This window comes from Mesoplodon bidens (genome assembly GCF_964165515.1).
Source record: "Mesoplodon bidens genome assembly, contig: HAP1_SCAFFOLD_471, whole genome shotgun sequence".
NCBI classification, from domain to species: domain Eukaryota; kingdom Metazoa; phylum Chordata; class Mammalia; order Artiodactyla; family Ziphiidae; genus Mesoplodon; species Mesoplodon bidens.
In genome coordinates, this window is record NW_027672149.1 from 269,087 (window position 1) to 288,556 (window position 19,470).

Here is a 19,470-nt window from a genome sequence, read left to right on the forward strand (position 1 = left end):
TAGCATTAGTAGTCCTCACAGCGCTCAAGACTCTCACATGGGCACTTCTTTCCACTGAAATGTGCTGTGTGCCCAAAGCCTTCTGAGCACAATCATGGGATACACCGCTCTGGGAACATCCCTCACTAAGCTGTTGAAAGGGCCGGAAACTAAGGTGTTCTCTATGGCTAGCGTTCCACAGATTTGAATCAGCCTCAGGACCGCGGTTATTGGCAGGCTTTCGTTCCGTGTGCGTCTGCCACGTTATGGAAAGCTACGCTGCCCAGAGAGAAAACCCCGGGACTCCAATTCAGTTGGGGGACTCCTGCTCGACGTCTCTCGAAGTGACGTGGAACCTGGACTTTAGGTCCAGCCCGAAAAAAGTAGAGATTTACTCTGAGCGTTGCTAGGCATTTGGAACATCCAAAGACACCTAGGCCTACTGAGGGCATTTAGAGGATTATGCCGTTCACCACATTCAGCACACACTGCATCCCAAAGATTCATGGCCGAAGAACGAAGTGTGTTCCAAGGGTCTCCCTCGGATTGTCAGAGAAGATAGGTGTATGTGCTGGGTGATCCACTTTGTAATTGAGAAGCCTGGAAAGAGGCAGTGTTTTCCCCATTTGAACGGTAGATAGTGGCGACCTCCAGGCTGACTGAAAGACATTGCTGCTACCCGTCTGGTACGTCACCTCTAGGAATTCCTCAGTGAAGAAAGAGAGTTTCTCCTGTGAAACCAGGTGGTCTCCAGTGCCTTGCTGGGAGCTCATCCCACGCTTGCCCTAGGTAAAGTGCGAAGTAAACGTGAGCCCTATCCTCCAGGTAAGCACGAGTGTTCCCTATAAGCGATGTTTCATGTGCAGCCATCTCCATGAACCCTGACTCGATAGAGTGCTTTAACTCCTCTACGGCTTTCCGTAGGCCTCAGTGGGTCGCGTGTGAATTCCCTTCTATGGGAGAGCGTGTGCACTGTGAGTCCCCTGTTTGTTTTCCGAGCCACACAACACAGAACAAACTGTTGGGGTCAACTCTTTCTCTGTAGAGGGGAGGGCAATGAACTGCTTCTCGCTTGCAGAGCTTGATTTCTACAGCTGTAAGGCAGCTCCAGGACAACGTTTTTGCCAGTATCACAGTCAACGTGGCTCTCCCTCTGAGGAGGCCCTCTGAACGGCACTGAAAGAATGCCTGAGCCTAAAGTGCATCCTGGCAACTCTTACCTGTCATCTCTCTATTGTGACGCAAGGTACACTGTAGGTCCAGCCTGACAGAAAGTACAGAAAACCCGGTACAATTGTGAGGCATTTGGACGATCCAAAGTCACCTAGGCCTGACTCACTCATTAAGCGGGTAATGCTATTCACAGCACGCAAACCCCCCCGCGTCCAATGAAGTGTGGTCCTAGAAAGGCCCAGTGTGGCTGAAAGTCTCCAGTAGTCAGTCAGAGAGTGCTGGTCAATGAGCTGTGGGGTCAAGTTGGCAAATGGAGGAAGTGGGAGAAGCCCGACTTTCCCCCTTGGCAAAGCAACTTCGTGGCAGTTTCCCAGCCGCCTGAAGTCCTCACCACCACGGTACTCTTCACTCCACAGATGCCTCTGAGGAGCAGTGAGTTTTTCCAAAAGAAACCTGGTAATTGCGATTCCTTCCTGGGAGCTCACCACAGGAGCATACGGTCGCTCAAGTGCCAACTAAATGTGACCTCTAGTCTCGAGGTAAGGTGCACATTTTGCCATTACCAGAGATAAGTGTGCACCAGTTTCCAGGGAATCTTAGTCAATGGACGGCTTTAGCATTAGTAGGCCTCACAGCGCTCAAGACTCTCACGTGGGCAGTTCTTTCAAAGGAAGTGTGCTGTGTGCCCAAAGCCTTCTGAGCACAATCAAGGGATACACTGCTCTGGGAACATCCCTCACTATGCAGTTGAAAGGGCCGGGAACTAAGGTGTTCTCTATGGCTAGCGTTCCACAGATTTCAAGCAGCCTCAGGACGGCGGTTCTTGGCAGGCTTTCATTCAGTGTGCGTCTGCCACGTTATGGAAAGCTATGCTACCCTGAAAAAAAACCCCGGGCGTACAATTCACTAGGGGGACTATTGCTCGACGTCTCTCGATGTGACGTGGTAACTGGCCTTTAGGTCCAGACCGAAATAAAGTAGAGATTTACTCTGAGCATTGCTAGGCATTTGGAACATCCAAAGTCACCTAGGCCGACTGAGGGCACTTAGAGGATTATGCCGTTCACCACATGCAGCACACACTGCATCCAAAAGTTTCATCGCAGAAGGCCGAAGTGTGTTCCAAGGGTCTCCCTCGGATTGTCAGAGAAGATAGGTGTATGTGCTGGGTGATCCACTTTGTAATTGAGAAGCCTGGAAAAAGGCAGTATTTTCCCCATTTGAAAGGTAGATAGTGGCGGCCTCCAGGCTGACTGAAAGACATTGCTGCTACCCGTCTTCTAAGTCACCTCTACGAATGCCTCAGTGAAGAAAGAGAGTTTCTCCTGTGAAACCAGGTGGTCTCCAGTGCCTTGCTGGGAGCTCATCCCACGCTTGCCCTAGCTAAAGTGCATAGTAAACGTGAGCCCTAGCCTCCAGGTAAGCACGAGTGTTCCCTATCAGCGAGGTTTCGTGTGCAGCCATCTCCATGAACCCTGATTTGATAGAGTGCTTTAACTCCTCTACGGCTTTCCGTAGGCCTCAGTGGGTCGCGTGTGAATTCCCTTCTGTGGGAGAGCGTGTGCACATGAGTCCCCTGTTTGTTTTCCGAGCCACACAACACAGAACAAACTGTTGGGGTCAACTCTTTCTCTGCAGAGGGGAGGGCAATGAACTGCTTCTCGCTTGCAGAGCTTGATTTCTACAGCTGTAAGGCAGCTCCGGGACAACGTTTTTGCCAGTATCACAGTCAACGTGGCTCTCCCTCTGTGGAGGCCCTCTGAACGGCACTGAAAGAATCCCTGAGCCTAAAGTGCATCCTGGCAACTCTTACCTGATATCTCTCTATTGTGACGCCAGGTACACTGTAGGTCCAGCCAGACAGAAAGTACAGAAAACCTGGTACAATTGTGAGGCATTTGGACGATCCAAAGTCACCTAGGCCTGACTCAGTCATTAAGCGGGTAATGCTTTTCATGGCACGCAAAGCCCACCGCGTCCAACGAAGTGTGGTCCTAGAAAGGCCCAGTGTGGCTGAAAGTCTCCAGTAGTCAGTCAGAGAGTGCTGGTCAATGAGCTGTGGGGTCAAGTTGGCAAATGGAGGAAGTGGCAGAAGCCCGACTTTCCCCCTGGGCAAAGCAACAACGAGGCAGCTTCCCAGCCGCCTGAAGTCCTCACCACCAGGGTACTCTTCACTCCACAGATGCCTCTGCGGAGCAGTGAGTTTTTCCAAAAGAAACCTGGTAATTGCGATTCCTTCCTGGGGGCTCACCCCAGGAGCATACGGTCGCTCAAGTGCCAACTAAATGTGACCTCTAGTCTCGAGGTAAGGTGAACATTTTCCCATTACCAGAGATAAGTGTGCACCAGTTTCCAGGGAATCTTAGTCAATGGACGGCTTTAGCATTAGTAGGCCTCACAGCGCTCAAGACTCTCACGTGGGCACTTCTTTCCAAGGAAGTGTGCTGTGTGCCCAAAGCCTTCTGAGCACAATCAAGGGATACACAGCTCTGGGAACATCCCTCACTATGCAGTTTACAGGGCCGGGAACTAAGGTGTTCTCTATGGCTAGCGTTCCACAGCTTTGAAGCAGCCTCAGGACGGCGGTTCTTGGCAGGCTTTCATTCAGTGTGCGTCTGCCACGTTATGGAAAGCTACGCTGCCCTGAAAAAAAACCCCGGGCCTACAATTCACTAGGGGGACTAGTGCTCGACGTCTCTCGATGTGACGTGGTAACTGGCCTTTAGGTCCAGACCGAAATAAAGTAGAGATTTACTCTGAGCATTGCTAGGCATTTGGAACATCCAAAGTCACATAGGCCTACTGAGGGCATTTAGAGGATTATGCCGTTCACCACATGCAGCACACACTGCATCCCACAGATTCATGGCCGAAGGCCGAAATGTGTTCCAAGGGTCTCCCTCGGATTGTCAGAGAAGATAGGTGTATGTGCTGGGTGATCCACTTTGTAATTGACAAGCCTGGAAAAAGGCAGTATTTTCCGATTTGAAAGGTAGATAGTGGCGGCCTCCAGGCTGACTGAAAGACATTGCTGCTACCCGTCTTCTAAGTCACCTCTAGGAATGCCTCAGTGAAGAAAGAGAGTTTCTCCTGTGAAACCAGGTGGTCTCCAGTGCCTTGCTGGGAGCTCATCCCACGCTTGCCCTAGGTAAAGTGCGAAGTAAACGTGAGCCCTAACCTCCAGGTAAGCACGAGTGTTCCCTATCAGCGAGGTTTCGTGTGCAGCCATCTCCATGAACCCTGACTCGATAGAGTGCTTTAACTCCTCTACGGCTTTCCGTAGGCCTCAGCGGGTCGCGTGTGAATTCCCTTCTGTGGGAGAGCGTGTGCGCATGAGTCCCCTGTTTGTTTTCCGAGCCACACAACACAGAACAAACTGTTGGGGTCAACTCTTTCTCTGCAGAGGGGAGGGCAATGAACTGCTTCTCGCTTGCAGAGCTTGATTTCTACAGCTGTAAGGCAGCTCCAGGACAACGTTTTTGCCAGTATCACAGTCAACGTGGCTCTCCCTCTGTGGAGGCCCTCTGAACGGCACTGAAAGAATCCCTGAGCCTAAAGTGCATCCTGGCAACTCTTACCTGTCATCTCTCTATTGTGACGCCAGGTACACTGTAGTTCCAGCCTGACAGAAAGTACAGAAAACCTGGTACAATTGTGGGGCATTTGGACGATCCAAAGTCACCTAGGCCTGACTCAGTCATTAAGCGGTTAATGCTATTCATGGCACGGAAAACCGCCCACCTCCAACGAAGTGTGGTCCTAGAAAGGCCCAGTGTGGCTGAAAGTCTCCAGTAGTCAGTCAGAGAGTGCTGGTCAAAGCGCTGTGGGGTCAAGTTGGCCACTGGAGGATGTGGGAGTAGCCCGACTTTCCCCCATGGCAAAGCAACTTCGTGGCAGCTTGCCAACCGCCTGAAGTCCCCACCTCCAGGGTACTCTTCACTCCACAGATGCCTCTGAGGAGCAGTAAGTTTTTCCAAAAGAAACCAGGTGCTTACGATTCCTTCCTGGGAGCTCACCCCAGGAGCATACGGTCGCTCAAGTGCCAACTAAATGTGACCTCTAGTCTCGAGGTAAAGTGCACATATTCCCATTACCAGAGATAGGTGTGCACCAGTTTCCAGGGTGTCTTAGTCAATGGACGGCTTTAGCCTTAGTAGGCCTCACAGCGCTCAAGACTCTCACGTGGGCACTCCTTTCCAAGGAAGTGCTCTGTGTATCCATAGCCTTCTGAGCACAATCAAGGTATACACCGCTCTGGGGACATCCCTCACTATGCAGTTGAAAGGGCCGGGAACTAAGGTGTTCTCTATGGCTAGTGTTCCACAGTTTTGAAGCAGCCTCAGGACCGCGGTTCTTGGCAGGCTTTCGTTCCGTGTGCATCTGCCACGATATGGAAAGCTACGCTTCCCTGAAAGAAACCCCTGGGGCTCCAATTCATTTGGGGGACTCCTGCTCGACGTCTCTCGATGTGACGTGGTAACTGGCCTTTAGGTCCAGACCGAAATAAAGTAGAGAATTACTCTGAGCATTGCTAGGCATTTGGAACATCCAAAGTCACCTAGGCCTACTGAGGGCATTTAGAGGATTATGCCGTTCACCACACGCAGCACACACTGCATCCCAAAGATTCATGGCCGAAGAACGAAGTGTGTTCCAAGGGTCTCCCTCGGATTGTCAGAGAAGATAGGTGTATGTGCCTGGTGATCCAGTTTGTAATTGAGAAGCCTGGAAAGAGGCAGTGTTTTCCCCATTTGAAAGGTAGATAGTGGCGGCCTCCAGGCTGACTGAAAGACATTGCTGCTATCCGTCTGCTACGTCACCTCTAGGAATGCCTCAGTGAAGAAAGAGAGTTTCTCCTGTGAAACCAGGTGGTCTCCAGTGCCTTGCTGGGAGCTCATCCCACGCTTGCCCTAGGTAAAGTGCGAAGTAAACGTGAGCCCTAGCCTCCAGGAAAGCACGAGTGTTCCCTATCAGCGAGGTTTCGTGTGCAGCCATCTCCATGAACCCTGACTCGATAGAGTGCTTTAACTCCTCTACGGCTTTCCGTAGGCCTCAGCGGGTCGCGTGTGAATTCCCTTCTATGGGAGAGCGTGTGCGCTGTGAGTCCCCTGTTTGTTTTCCGAGCCACACAACACAGAACAAACGGTTGGGTCAACTCTTTCTCTGCAGAGGGGAGGGCAATGAACTGCTTCTCGCTTGCAGAGCTTGATTTCTACAGCTGTAAGGCAGCTCCAGGACAACGTTTTTGCCAGTATCACAGTCAACGTGGCTCTCCCTCTGAGGAGGCACTCTGAACGGCACGGAAAGAATCCCTGAGCCTAAAGTGCATCCTGGCAACTCTTACCTGTCATCTCTCTATTGTGACGCAAGGTACACTGTAGGTCCAGCCTGACAGAAAGTACAGAAAACCCGGTACAATTGTGAGGCATTTGGACGATCCAAAGTCACCTAGGCCTGACTCAGTCATTAAGCGGGTAATGCTATTCACAGCACGCAAAACCCCCCGCGTCCAACGAAGTGTGGTCCTAGAAAGGCCCAGTGTGGCTGAAAGTCTCCAGTAGTCAGTCAGAGAGTGCTGGTCAATGAGCTGTGGGGTCAAGTTGGCAAATGGAGGAAGTGGGAGAAGCCCGACTTTCCCCCTTGGCAAAGCAACTTCGTGGCAGCTTCCCAGCCGCCTGAAGTCCTCACCACCACGGTACTCTTCACTCCACAGATGCCTCTGAGGAGCAGTGAGTTTTTCCAAAAGAAACCTGGTAATTGCGATTCCTTCCTGGGAGCTCACCCCAGGAGCATACGGTCGCTCAAGTGCCAACTAAATGTGACCTCTAGTCTCGAGGTAAGGTGCACATTTTCCCATTACCAGAGATAAGTGTGCACCAGTTTCCAGGGAATCTTAGTCAATGGACGGCTTTAGCATTAGTAGGCCTCACAGCGCTCAAGACTCTCACGTGGTCAGTTCTTTCTAAGGAAGTGTGCTGTGTGCCCACTGCCTTCTGAGCACAATCAACGGATACACTGCTCTGAGAACATCCCTCACTATGCAGTTGAAAGGGCCGGGAACTAAGGTGTTCTCTATGGCTAGCGTTCCACAGCTTTGAAGCAGCCTCAGGACGGCGGTTCTTGGCAGGCTTTCATTCAGTGTGCGTCTGCCACGTTATGGAAAGCTACGCTGCCCTGAAAAAAAACCACGGGCCTACAATTCACTAGGGGCCTAGTTCTCGACGTCTCTCGATGTGACGTGGTAACTGGACTTTAGGTCCAGCCCGAAATAAAGTAGAGATTTACTCTGAGCATTGTTAGGCATTTGGAACATCCAAAGTCACCTAGGCCGACTGAGGGCACTTAGAGGATTATGCCGTTCACCACATGCAGCACACACTGCATCCAAAAGTTTCATCGCAGAAGGCCGAAGTGTGTTCCAAGGGTCTCCCTCGGATTGTCAGAGAAGATAGGTGTATGTGCTGGGTGATCCACTTTGTAATTGAGAAGCCTGGAAAAAGGCAGTATTTTCCCCATTTGAAAGGTAGATAGTGGCGGCCTCCAGGCTGACTGAAAGACATTGCTGCTACCCGTCTTCTAAATCACCTCTAGGAATGCCTCAGTGAAGAAAGAGAGTTTCTCCTGTGAAACCAGGTGGTCTCCAGTGCCTTGCTGGGAGCTCATCCCACGCTTGCCCTAGCTAAAGTGCATAGTAAACGTGAGCCCTAGCCTCCAGGTAAGCACGAGTGTTCCCTATCAGCGAGGTTTCGTGTGCAGCCATCTCCATGAACCCTGACTCGATAGAGTGCTTTAACTCCTCTACGGCTTTCCGTAGGCCTCATTGGGTCGCGTGTGAATTCCCTTCTATGGGAGAGCGTGTGCGCTGTGAGTCCCCTGTTTGTTTTCCGAGCCACACAACACAGAACAAACTGTTGGGGTCAACACTTTCTCTGCAGAGGGGAGGGCAATGAACTGCTTCTCGCTTGCAGAGCTTGATTTCTACAGCTGTAAGGCAGCTCCAGGACAACGTTTTTGCCAGTATCACAGTCAACGTGGCTCTCCCGCTGTGGAGTCCCTCTGAACGGCACTGAAAGAATCCCTGAGCCTAAAGTGCATCCTGGCAACTCTTACCTGTCATCTCTCTATTGTGACGCCAGGTATACTGTAGGTCCAGCCTGACAGAAAGTACAGAAAACCTGGTACAATTGTGAGGCATTTGGACGATCCAAAGTCACCTAGGCCTGACTCAGTCATTAAGCGGGTAATGCTTTTCATGGCACGCAAAGCCCCCCGCGTCCAACGAAGTGTGGTCCTAGAAAGGCCCAGTGTGGCTGAAAGTCTCCAGTAGTCGGCCAGAGAGTGCTGGTCTATGCGCTGTGTGGTGAAGCTGGCAAGTGGAGGATGTGGGAGAAGCCCGACTTTCCTTCTTGGGAAAGCAACTTCGTGGCAGCTTCCAAGCCGCCTGAAGTCCCCACCACCAGGGTACTCTTCATTCCACAGATGCCTTGAGGAGCAGTGAGTTTTTCCAAAAGAAACCAGGTACTTGTGATTCCTTCCTGGCAGCTCACCTCAGGAGCATAAGGTCGCTCAAGTTCCAACTAAATGTGACCTCTAGTCTCGAGGTAAGGTGAACATTTTCCCATTACCAGAGATAGGTGTGCACCAGTTTCCAGGGAGTCTTAGTCCATGGACGATTTTAGCATTAGTAGGCCTCACAGCGCTGAAGACTCTCACGTGGACACTTCTTTCCAAGGAAGTGCGCTGTGTACCCAAAGACTTCTGAGCAAAATCAAGGGATACACAGCTCTGGGAACATCCCTCACTATGCAGTTGAAAGGGCAGGGAACTAAGGTGTTCTCTATGGCTAGCGTTCCACAGCTTTGAAGCAGCCTCAGGACCGCGGTTCTGGGCAGGCTTTCGTTCCGTGTGCGTCTGCCACGTTATGGAAAGCTACGCTGCCCTGAAAGAAACCCCCGGGGCTCCAATTCAGTTGGGGGACTCCTGCTCGACGTCTCTCGAAGTGACGTGGAAACTGGACTTTTGTCCAGCCCGAAATAAAGTAGAGATTTACTCTGAGCATTGCTAGGCATTTGGAACATCCAAAGTCACCTAGGCCTACTGAGGGCATTTAGAGGATTATGCCGTTCACCACATGCAGCACACACTGAATCCAAAAGTTTCATCGAAGAAGGCCGAAGTGTGTTCCAAGGGTCTCCCTCGGATTGTCAGAGAAGATAGGTGTATGTGCTGGGTGATCCAGTTTGTAATTGAGAAGCCTGGAAATAGGCAGTATTTTCCCCATTTGAAAGGTAGATAGTGGCGGCCTCCAGGCTGACTGAAAGACATTGCTGCTACCCGTATATTAGTCACCACTAGGAATGCCTCAGTGAAGAAAGAGAGTTTCTCCTATGAAACCAGGTGGTCTCCAGTGCCTTGCGGGGAGCTCATCCCATGCTTGCCCAAGCTAAAGTGCGAAGTAAACGTGAGCCCTAGCCTCCAGGTAAGCACGAATGTTCCCTATTAGCGAGGTTTTGTGTGCAGCCATCTCCATGAACCCTGACTCGATAGAGTGCTTTAACTCCTCTACGGATTTCCGTAGGCCTCCGGGGGTCGCGTGTGAATTCCCTTCTGTGGGAGAGCGTGTGCACTGTGAGTCCCCTGTTTTTATTCCGAGCCACACAACACAGAACAAACTGTTGGGGTCAACTCTTTCTCTGCAGAGGGGAGGGCAATGAACTGCTTCTCGCTTGCAGAGCTTGATTTCTACAGCTGTAAGGCAGCTCCGGGACAACGTTTTTGCCAGTATCACAGTCAACGTGGATCTCCCTCTGTGGAGGCCCTCTGAATAGCACTGAAAGAATCCCTGAGCCTAAAGTGCATCCTGGGAACTCTTACCTGTCATCTCTCTATTGTGACGCAAGGTACACTGTAGGTCCAGGCTGAGAGAAAGTACAGAAAACCCGGTACAATTGTGAGGCATTTGGACGATCCAAAGTCACCTAGGCCTGACTCAGTCATTAAGCGGGTAATGCTATTCATGGCACGCAAAGCCCCCCGCGTCCAACGAAGTGTGGTCCTAGAAAGGCCCAGTGTGGCTGAAAGTCTCCAGTAGTCAGTCAGAGAGTGTTGGTCAATGCGCTGTGGGGTCAAGTTGGCAAGTGGAGGAAGTGGGAGAAGCCCGACTATCCCCCTTGGCAAAGCAACATCGTGGCAGCTTCCCAGCCACCTGAAGTCCTCACCACCAGGGTACTCTTCACTCCACAGATGCCTCTGAGGAGCAGTGAGTTTTTCCAAAAGAAACCTGGTAATTTCGATTCCTTCCTGGGAGCTCACCCCAGGAGCATACGGTCGCTCAAGTGCCAACTAAATGTGACCTCTAGTCTCGAGGTAAGGTGCACATTTTCCCATTACCAGAGATAAGTGTGCACCAGTTTCCAGGGAATCTTAGTCAATGGACGGCTTTAGCCTTAGTAGGCCTCACAGCGCTCAAGACTCTCACGTGGGCACTTCTTTCCAAGGAAGTGCTCTGTGTATCCATAGCCTTCTGAGCACAATCAAGGCATACACCGCTCTGGGGACATCCCTCACTCTGCAGTTGAAAGGGACGGGAACTAAGGTATTCTCTATGGCTAGCGTTCCACAGCTTTGAAGCAGCCTCAGGACCGCGGTTCTGGGCAGGCTTTCGTTCCGTGTGCGTCTGCCACGTTATGGAAAGCTACGCTGCCCTGAAAGAAACCCCCGGTGCTCCAATTCAGTTGGCGGACTCCTGCTCGACGTCTCTCGAAGTGACGTGAAAACTGGACTTTAGGTCCAGCCCGAAATAAATTAGAGATTTACTCTGAGCATTGCTAGGCATTTGGAACATCCAAAGTCACCTAGGCCGACTGAGGGCATTTAGAGGATTATGCCGTTCACCACATGCAGCACACACTGCATCCAAAAGTTTCTTCGCAGAAGGCCGAAGTGTGTTCCAAGGGTCTCCATCGGATTGTCAGAGAAGATAGGTGTATGTGCTGGGTGATGCAGTTTGTAATTGAGAAGCCTGGAAAGAGGCAGTATTTTCCCCATTTGAAAGGTAGATAGTGGCGGCCTCCAGGCTGACTGAAAGACATTGCTGCTACCCGTCTTCTAGTCACCTCTAGGAATGCCTCAGTGAAGAAAGAGAGTTTCTCCTATGAAACCAGGTGGTCTCCAGTGCCTTGCGGGGAGCTCATCCCATGCTTGCCCAAGCTAAATTGCGAAGTAAACGTGAGCCCCAGCCTCCAGGTAAGCACGAGTGTTCCCTATCAGCGAGGTTTCGTGTGCAGCCATCTCCATGATCCCTGACTCGATAGAGTGCTTTAACTCCTCTACGGCTTTCCGTAGGCCTCAGGCGGTCGCGTGTGAATTTCCTTCGGTGGGAGAGCGTGTGCACTGTGAGTCCCCTGTTTTTATTCCGAGCCACTCAACACAGAACAAACTGTTGGGGTCAAGTCTTTCTCTGCAGAGGGGAGAGCAATGAACTGCTTCTCGCTTGCAGAGCTTGATTTCTACAGCTGTAAGGCAGCTCCGGGACAACGTTTTTGCCAGTATCACAGTCAACGTGGCTCTCCCTCTGTTGAGGCCCTCTGAACAGCACTGAAAGAATCCCTGAGCCTAAAGTGCATCCTGGCAACTCTTACCTGTCATCTCTCTATTGTGACACAAGGTACACTGTAGGTCCAGCCTGACAGAAAGTACAGAAAACCCGGTACAATTGTGAGGCATTTGGACGATCCAAAGTCACCTAGGCCTGACTCAGTCATTAAGCGGGTAATGCTATTCATGGCACGCAAAGCCCCCCGCGTCCAACGAAGTGTGGTCCTAGAAAGGCCCAGTGTGGCTGAAAGTCTCCAGTAGTCAGTCAGAGAGTGTTGGTCAATGCGCTGTTTGGTCAAGTTGGCAACTGGAGGATGTGGGAGAAGCCCGACTTTCCCCCTTGGCAAAGCTACTTCATGGCAGCTTCCCAGCCGCCTGAAGTCCCCACCACCAGGGTACTCTTCACTCCAAAGATGCCTCTGAGGAGCAGTGTGTTTTTCCAAAAGAAACCAGGTGCTTGCGATTCCGACCTGGGAGCTCACCCCAGGAGCATACGGTCGCTCAAGTGCCAACTAAATGTGACCTCTAGTTTCCAGGTACGGTGCACATTTTCCCATTACCAGAGATAGGTGTGCACCAGTTTCCAGGGAGTCTTAGTCAAAGGACGGCTTTAGCATTAGTAGGCCTCACAGCGCTCAAGACTCTCACATGGGCACTTCTTTCCAAGGAAGTGTGCTGTGTACCGAAAGCCTTCTGAGCACAATCAAGGGATACACAGCTCTGGGAACATCCCTCACTATGCAGTTGATTGGGCAGGGAACTAAGGTGTTCTCTATGGCTAGCGTTCCACAGCTTTGAAGCAGCCTCAGGACCGCGGTTCTGGGCAGGCTTTCGTTCCGTGTGCGTCTGCCACGTTATGGAAAGCGACGCTGCCCTGAAAGAAACCCCCGGGGCTCCAATTCAGTTGGGGGACTCCTGCTCGACGTCTCTCGAAGTGACGTGGAAACAGGACTTTAGGTCCAGCCCGAAATAAAGTAGAGATTTACTCTGAGCATTGCTAGGCATTTGGAACATCCAAAGTCACCTAGGCCTACTGAGGGCATTTAGAGGATTATGCCGTTTGCCACATGCAGCACACACTGAATCCAAAAGTTTCATCGAAGAAGGCCGAAGTGTGTTCCAAGGGTCTCCCTCGGATTGTCAGAGAAGATAGGTGTATGTGCTGGGTGATCCACTTTGTAATTGAGAAGCCTGGAAAGAGGCAGTATTTTCCCCATTTGAAAGGTAGATAGTGGCGGCCTCCAGGCTGACTGAAAGACATTGCTGCTACCCGTCTTCTAGTCACCTCTAGGAATGCCTCAGTGAAGAAAGAGAGTTTCTCCTATGAAACCAGGTGGTCTCCAGTGCCTTGCGGGGAGCTCATCCCATGGTTGTCCAAGCTAAAGTGCGAAGTAAACGAGAGCCCTAGCCTCCAGGTAAGCACGAGTGTTCCCTATCAGCGAGGTTTTGTGTGCAGCCATCTCCATGAACCCTGACTCGATAGAGGGCTTTAACTCCTCTACGGCTTTCCGTAGGCCTCAGTGGGTCGCGTGTGAATTCCCTTCTGTGGGAGAGCGTGTGTGCTGTGAGTCCCCTGTTTGCTTTCCGAGCCACACAACACAGAACAAACTGTTGGGGTCAACTTTTTCTCTGCAGAGGGGAGGGCAATGAACTGCTTCTCGCTTGCAGAGCTTGATTTCTACAGCTGTAAGGCAGCTCCGGGACAACGTTTTTGCCAGTATCACAGTCAACGTGGATCTCCCTCTGTGGAGGCCCTCTGAATAGCACTGAAAGAATCCCTGAGCCTAAAGTGCATCCTGGGAACTCTTACCTGTCATCTCTCTATTGTGACGCAAGGTACACTGTAGGTCCAGGCTGAGAGAAAGTACAGAAAACCCGGTACAATTGTGAGGCATTTGGACGATCCAAAGTCACCTAGGCCTGACTCAGTCATTAAGCGGGTAATGCTATTCATGGCACGCAAAGCCCCCCGCGTCCAACGAAGTGTGGTCCTAGAAAGGCCCAGTGTGGCTGAAAGTCTCCAGTAGTCAGTCAGAGAGTGTTGGTCAATGCGCTGTGGGGTCAAGTTGGCAAATGGAGGAAGTGGGAGAAGCCCGACTATCCCCCTTGGCAAAGCAACATCGTGGCAGCTTCCCAGCCACCTGAAGTCCTCACCACCAGGGTACTCTTCACTCCACAGATGCCTCTGAGGAGCAGTGAGTTTTTCCAAAAGAAACCTGGTAATTTCGATTCCTTCCTGGGAGCTCACCCCAGGAGCATACGGTCGCTCAAGTGCCAACTAAATGTGACCTCTAGTCTCGAGGTAAGGTGCACATTTTCCCATTACCAGAGATAAGTGTGCACCAGTTTCCAGGGAATCTTAGTCAATGGACGGCTTTAGCCTTAGTAGGCCTCACAGCGCTCAAGACTCTCACGTGGGCACTTCTTTCCAAGGAAGTGCTCTGTGTATCCATAGCCTTCTGAGCACAATCAAGGCATACACCGCTCTGGGGACATCCCTCACTCTGCAGTTGAAAGGGACGGGAACTAAGGTATTCTCTATGGCTAGCGTTCCACAGCTTTGAAGCAGCCTCAGGACCGCGGTTCTGGGCAGGCTTTCGTTCCGTGTGCGTCTGCCACGTTATGGAAAGCTACGCTGACCTGAAAGAAACCCCCGGTGCTCCAATTCAGTTGGCGGACTCCTGCTCGACGTCTCTCGAAGTGACGTGAAAACTGGACTTTAGGTCCAGCCCGAAATAAATTAGAGATTTACTCTGAGCATTGCTAGGCATTTGGAACATCCAAAGTCACCTAGGCCGACTGAGGGCATTTAGAGGATTATGCCGTTCACCACATGCAGCACACACTGCATCCAAAAGTTTCTTCGCAGAAGGCCGAAGTGTGTTCCAAGGGTCTCCATCGGATTGTCAGAGAAGATAGGTGTATGTGCTGGGTGATGCAGTTTGTAATTGAGAAGCCTGGAAAGAGGCAGTATTTTCCCCATTTGAAAGGTAGATAGTGGCGGCCTCCAGGCTGACTGAAAGACATTGCTGCTACCCGTCTTCTAGTCACCTCTAGGAATGCCTCAGTGAAGAAAGAGAGTTTCTCCTATGAAACCAGGTGGTCTCCAGTGCCTTGCGGGGAGCTCATCCCATGCTTGCCCAAGCTAAATTGCGAAGTAAACGTGAGCCCCAGCCTCCAGGTAAGCACGAGTGTTCCCTATCAGCGAGGTTTCGTGTGCAGCCATCTCCATGATCCCTGACTCGATAGAGTGCTTTAACTCCTCTATGGCTTTCCGTAGGCCTCAGGCGGTCGCGTGTGAATTTCCTTCGGTTGGAGAGCGTGTGCACTGTGAGTCCCCTGTTTTTATTCCGAGCCACTCAACACAGAACAAACTGTTGGGGTCAAGTCTTTCTCTGCAGAGGGGAGAGCAATGAACTGCTTCTCGCTTGCAGAGCTTGATTTCTACAGCTGTAAGGCAGCTCCGGGACAACGTTTTTGCCAGTATCACAGTCAACGTGGCTCTCCCTCTGTTGAGGCCCTCTGAACAGCACTGAAAGAATCCCTGAGCCTAAAGTGCATCCTGGCAACTCTTACCTGTCATCTCTCTATTGTGACACAAGGTACACTGTAGGTCCAGCCTGACAGAAAGTACAGAAAACCCGGTACAATTGTGAGGCATTTGGACGATCCAAAGTCACCTAGGCCTGACTCAGTCATTAAGCGGGTAATGCTATTCATGGCACGCAAAGCCCCCCGCGTCCAACGAAGTGTGGTCCTAGAAAGGCCCAGTGTGGCTGAAAGTCTCCAGTAGTCAGTCAGAGAGTGTTGGTCAATGCGCTGTTTGGTCAAGTTGGCAACTGGAGGATGTGGGAGAAGCCCGACTTTCCCCCTTGGCAAAGCTACTTCATGGCAGCTTCCCAGCCGCCTGAAGTCCCCACCACCAGGGTACTCTTCACTCCAAAGATGCCTCTGAGGAGCAGTGTGTTTTTCCAAAAGAAACCAGGTGCTTGCGATTCCGACCTGGGAGCTCACCCCAGGTGCATACGGTCGCTCAAGTGCCAACTAAATGTGACCTCTAGTTTCCAGGTACGGTGCACATTTTCCCATTACCAGAGATAGGTGTGCACCAGTTTCCAGGGAGTCTTAGTCAAAGGACGGCTTTAGCATTAGTAGGCCTCACAGCGCTCAAGACTCTCACATGGGCACTTCTTTCCAAGGAAGTGTGCTGTGTACCGAAAGCCTTCTGAGCACAATCAAGGGATACACAGCTCTGGGAACATCCCTCACTATGCAGTTGATTGGGCAGGGAACTAAGGTGTTCTCTATGGCTAGCGTTCCACAGCTTTGAAGCAGCCTCAGGACCGCGGTTCTGGGCAGGCTTTCGTTCCGTGTGCGTCTGCCACGTTATGGAAAGCGACGCTGCCCTGAAAGAAACCCCCGGGGCTCCAATTCAGTTGGGGGACTCCTGCTCGACGTCTCTCGAAGTGACGTGGAAACAGGACTTTAGGTCCAGCCCGAAATAAAGTAGAGATTTACTCTGAGCATTGCTAGGCATTTGGAACATCCAAAGTCACCTAGGCCTACTGAGGGCATTTAGAGGATTATGCCGTTTGCCACATGCAGCACACACTGAATCCAAAAGTTTCATCGAAGAAGGCCGAAGTGTGTTCCAAGGGTCTCCCTCGGATTGTCAGAGAAGATAGGTGTATGTGCTGGGTGATCCACTTTGTAATTGAGAAGCCTGGAAAGAGGCAGTATTTTCCCCATTTGAAAGGTAGATAGTGGCGGCCTCCAGGCTGACTGAAAGACATTGCTGCTACCCGTCTTCTAGTCACCTCTAGGAATGCCTCAGTGAAGAAAGAGAGTTTCTCCTATGAAACCAGGTGGTCTCCAGTGCCTTGCGGGGAGCTCATCCCATGGTTGTCCAAGCTAAAGTGCGAAGTAAACGAGAGCCCTAGCCTCCAGGTAAGCACGAGTGTTCCCTATCAGCGAGGTTTTGTGTGCAGCCATCTCCATGAACCCTGACTCGATAGAGTGCTTTAACTCCTCTACGGCTTTCCGTAGGCCTCAGGGGGTCGCGTGTGAATTCCCTTCTGTGGGAGAGCGTGTGCGCATGAGTCCCCTGTTTTTATTACGAGCCACACAACACAGAACAAACTGTTGGGGTCAACTCTTTCTCTGCAGAGGGGAGGGCAATGAACTGCTTCTCGCTTGCAGAGCTTAATTTCTACAGTTGTAAGGCAGCTCCGGGACAACGTTTTTGCCAGTATCACAGTCAACGTGGATCTCCCTCTGTGGAGGCCCTCTGAACAGCACTGAAAGAATCCCTGAGCCTAAAGTGCATCCTGGGAACTCTTACCTGTCATCTCTCTATTGTGACGCCAGGTACACTGTAGGTCAAGGCTGACAGAAAGTTCAGAAAACCCGGTACAATTGTGAGGCATTTGGACGATCCAAAGTCACCTAGGCCTGACTCAGTCATTAAGCGGGTAATGCTATTCATGGCACGCAAAACCCCCCGCGTTCAAAAAAGTGTGGTCCTAGAAAGGCCCAGTGTGGCTGAAAGTCTCCAGTAGTCACTCAGAGAGTGCTGGTCAATGCACTGTCGGGTAACGTCGGCAAGTGGAGAATGTGTGAGAAGCCCGACTTTCCCCCTTTGCAAAGCAACTTCGTGGTAGCTTCCAAGCCGCCTAAAAACCCCACCACCAGGGTACTATTCACTCCACAGATTCCTCTGAGCAGCAGTGAGTTTTTCCAAATAAACCAGTTGCTTGTGATTCCTTCCTGGGAGCTCCCCCTAGGAGCATACTGTCGCTCAAGTGCCAACTAAATGTGACCTCTAGTCTCGAGGTAAGGTGCACATTTTCCCATTACCAGAGATAAGTGTGCACCAGTTTCCAGGGAGTCTTAGTCAATGGACGGCTTTAGCATTAGTAGGCCTCACAGCGCTCAAGAGTCTCACGTGGGCACTTCTTTCCAAGGAAGTGCGCTGTGTACCCAAAGCCTTCTGAGCACAATCAAGGGATACACAGCTCTGGGAACATCCCTCACAATGCTGTTGAAAGGGCCGGGAACCAAGGTGTTTTCTATGGCTAGCCTTCCACAGCTTTGAAACAGCCTCAGAAACGCGGTTCTTGTCTGGCTTTCGTTCCATTCGGTTCTGCCACGTTGAGGAAACCTAAGCTGCCCTTTAGGAACCTCCCAGGCCTCCAATTTACTTTGCAGGCTCGTTCTCGACGTCTCTCTAAGTGACGCGGAAACTGGACTTTAGGTCCAGCCCGAAATAAAGTAGAGATTTACTCTGAGCATTGCTAGGTATTTGGAACACCCAAAGTCACCTAGGCCTACTGAGGGCGTTTAGAGGATTATGCCACTCACCACATGCAGCACACACTGCATCCCAAAGTTTCATCGCAGAAGGCCGAAGTGTGTTCCAAGGGTCTCCCTTGGATTGTCAGAGAAGATAGGTGTATGTGCTGGGTGATCCAGTTTGTATTTGAGAAGCTTGGAAAAAGGCAGTATTTTCCCCTTTGAAAGGTAGTTAGTGGCGGCCTCAAGGCTGACTGACAGACATTGCTGTGGTGTGAATGATCACCCTTTTGTAGCTGGAGTCATTTTCTGGGAAGTGGGTGTCAGGGAGAGGAAAATTCAAGAAAAGAGAGAAGTTGGGGTCTGGGGCAGAGGTAGACACTTTTTGCACACAGCTTCTGGAGGGAGCAATGCTGTGGGTTCTGGGATGTTGGAGTCAGCACTGAGGGCAGAATCGAGCATGGGAAGAAGAACAATGGATCCTCCAGGAGGTGGAACTGAGGAGACTCCTGTCTAGCTCCGCTTGTCCAGAATGAAAACACCCTGAAGGGGGATCCTCGGGAGAATGGCAGAGACTCCTAAGGTCACTCCCCCACTCTATCCCTGTTCTTTCATCTCATCTCTTCCCTCCTCTGGAAGGGCATATACTTCTGTTATGGAGCAAAGGACTTGATGATAGAGCAAATGGCTTGTTGCCTGATGCACATAGAAGCCAATGCTATGGCACCAGCTTTTGAGAAAAGCTTTTTTGCAAGGAGGTAGGGGGCAAGGCTCAAATCTGTCTTCCCAACCGCAAGGTGAGTTTGATATCCACAGGTTCAGGTTTTGGAGGAGAAAGGGGGAAAAAGTGGTTGGTTACAAAGTTTAAGGGAGTGATGGATTCTTATGTGTAGGGCTTCATACTTCTTCATGGCTAGCATGTGCAAATTCCTGGAGAGCTGGTATGAAACATGTGGGGGAAATATGGGCTGTGATGTCAAAAGGTCATGCATTGGACTAGCAAGTCTATTTGCCTCAGACTCCAATCTGCCATACTCTTTCCAACTGGTTTCAGTCAATTTTGTCACGTTGTAAGTGGAGGTGATTTTTAACAACCTGCTTCCTTATCTGCAGTTCTGTAAGATAAGCTCAAGAATTTCTCTTAGTGATGGGTTTTTTTAACCCTATGGGTCAAGGTTTAATTTCTAGTCATATTAGTCTGTCCTGTGACAGAGATTCCCTCTGGCTATCAAAGGGAATGTTCCAAGACCTTTCTAAGATTTTGAAGTTGAATGCTGTCTTACCCATCTTCAAATAGGCATCTTCATCAGGAGATCTTGGTTTCAAGGCAGGTTGAATGCATCTCCATTTTCTTAATTGTTTTGGCTTCACTGTTGTGTGTATTTTCCTTCTGTTGTGTTTCTTGCCTAGAGAAGTTCCTTTAACATTTGT

General features: G+C 50.9%; 1 long non-coding RNA gene across 1 annotated transcript in view; it reads right to left on the bottom strand.

Annotated features, from left to right (window-relative positions):
- LOC308610534 overlaps positions 1-19,470 on the bottom strand; it is a 169,160-nt gene that overhangs the window by 101,128 nt on the left and 48,562 nt on the right. The window contains exons 2-3 of the long non-coding RNA XR_014014575.1: positions 15,325-15,368; positions 11,793-11,836 (exon numbers count right to left, since the gene is read on the bottom strand). This is a non-coding gene — a long non-coding RNA (uncharacterized lncRNA). The remainder of the gene's footprint in view (positions 1-11,792; positions 11,837-15,324; positions 15,369-19,470) is intronic.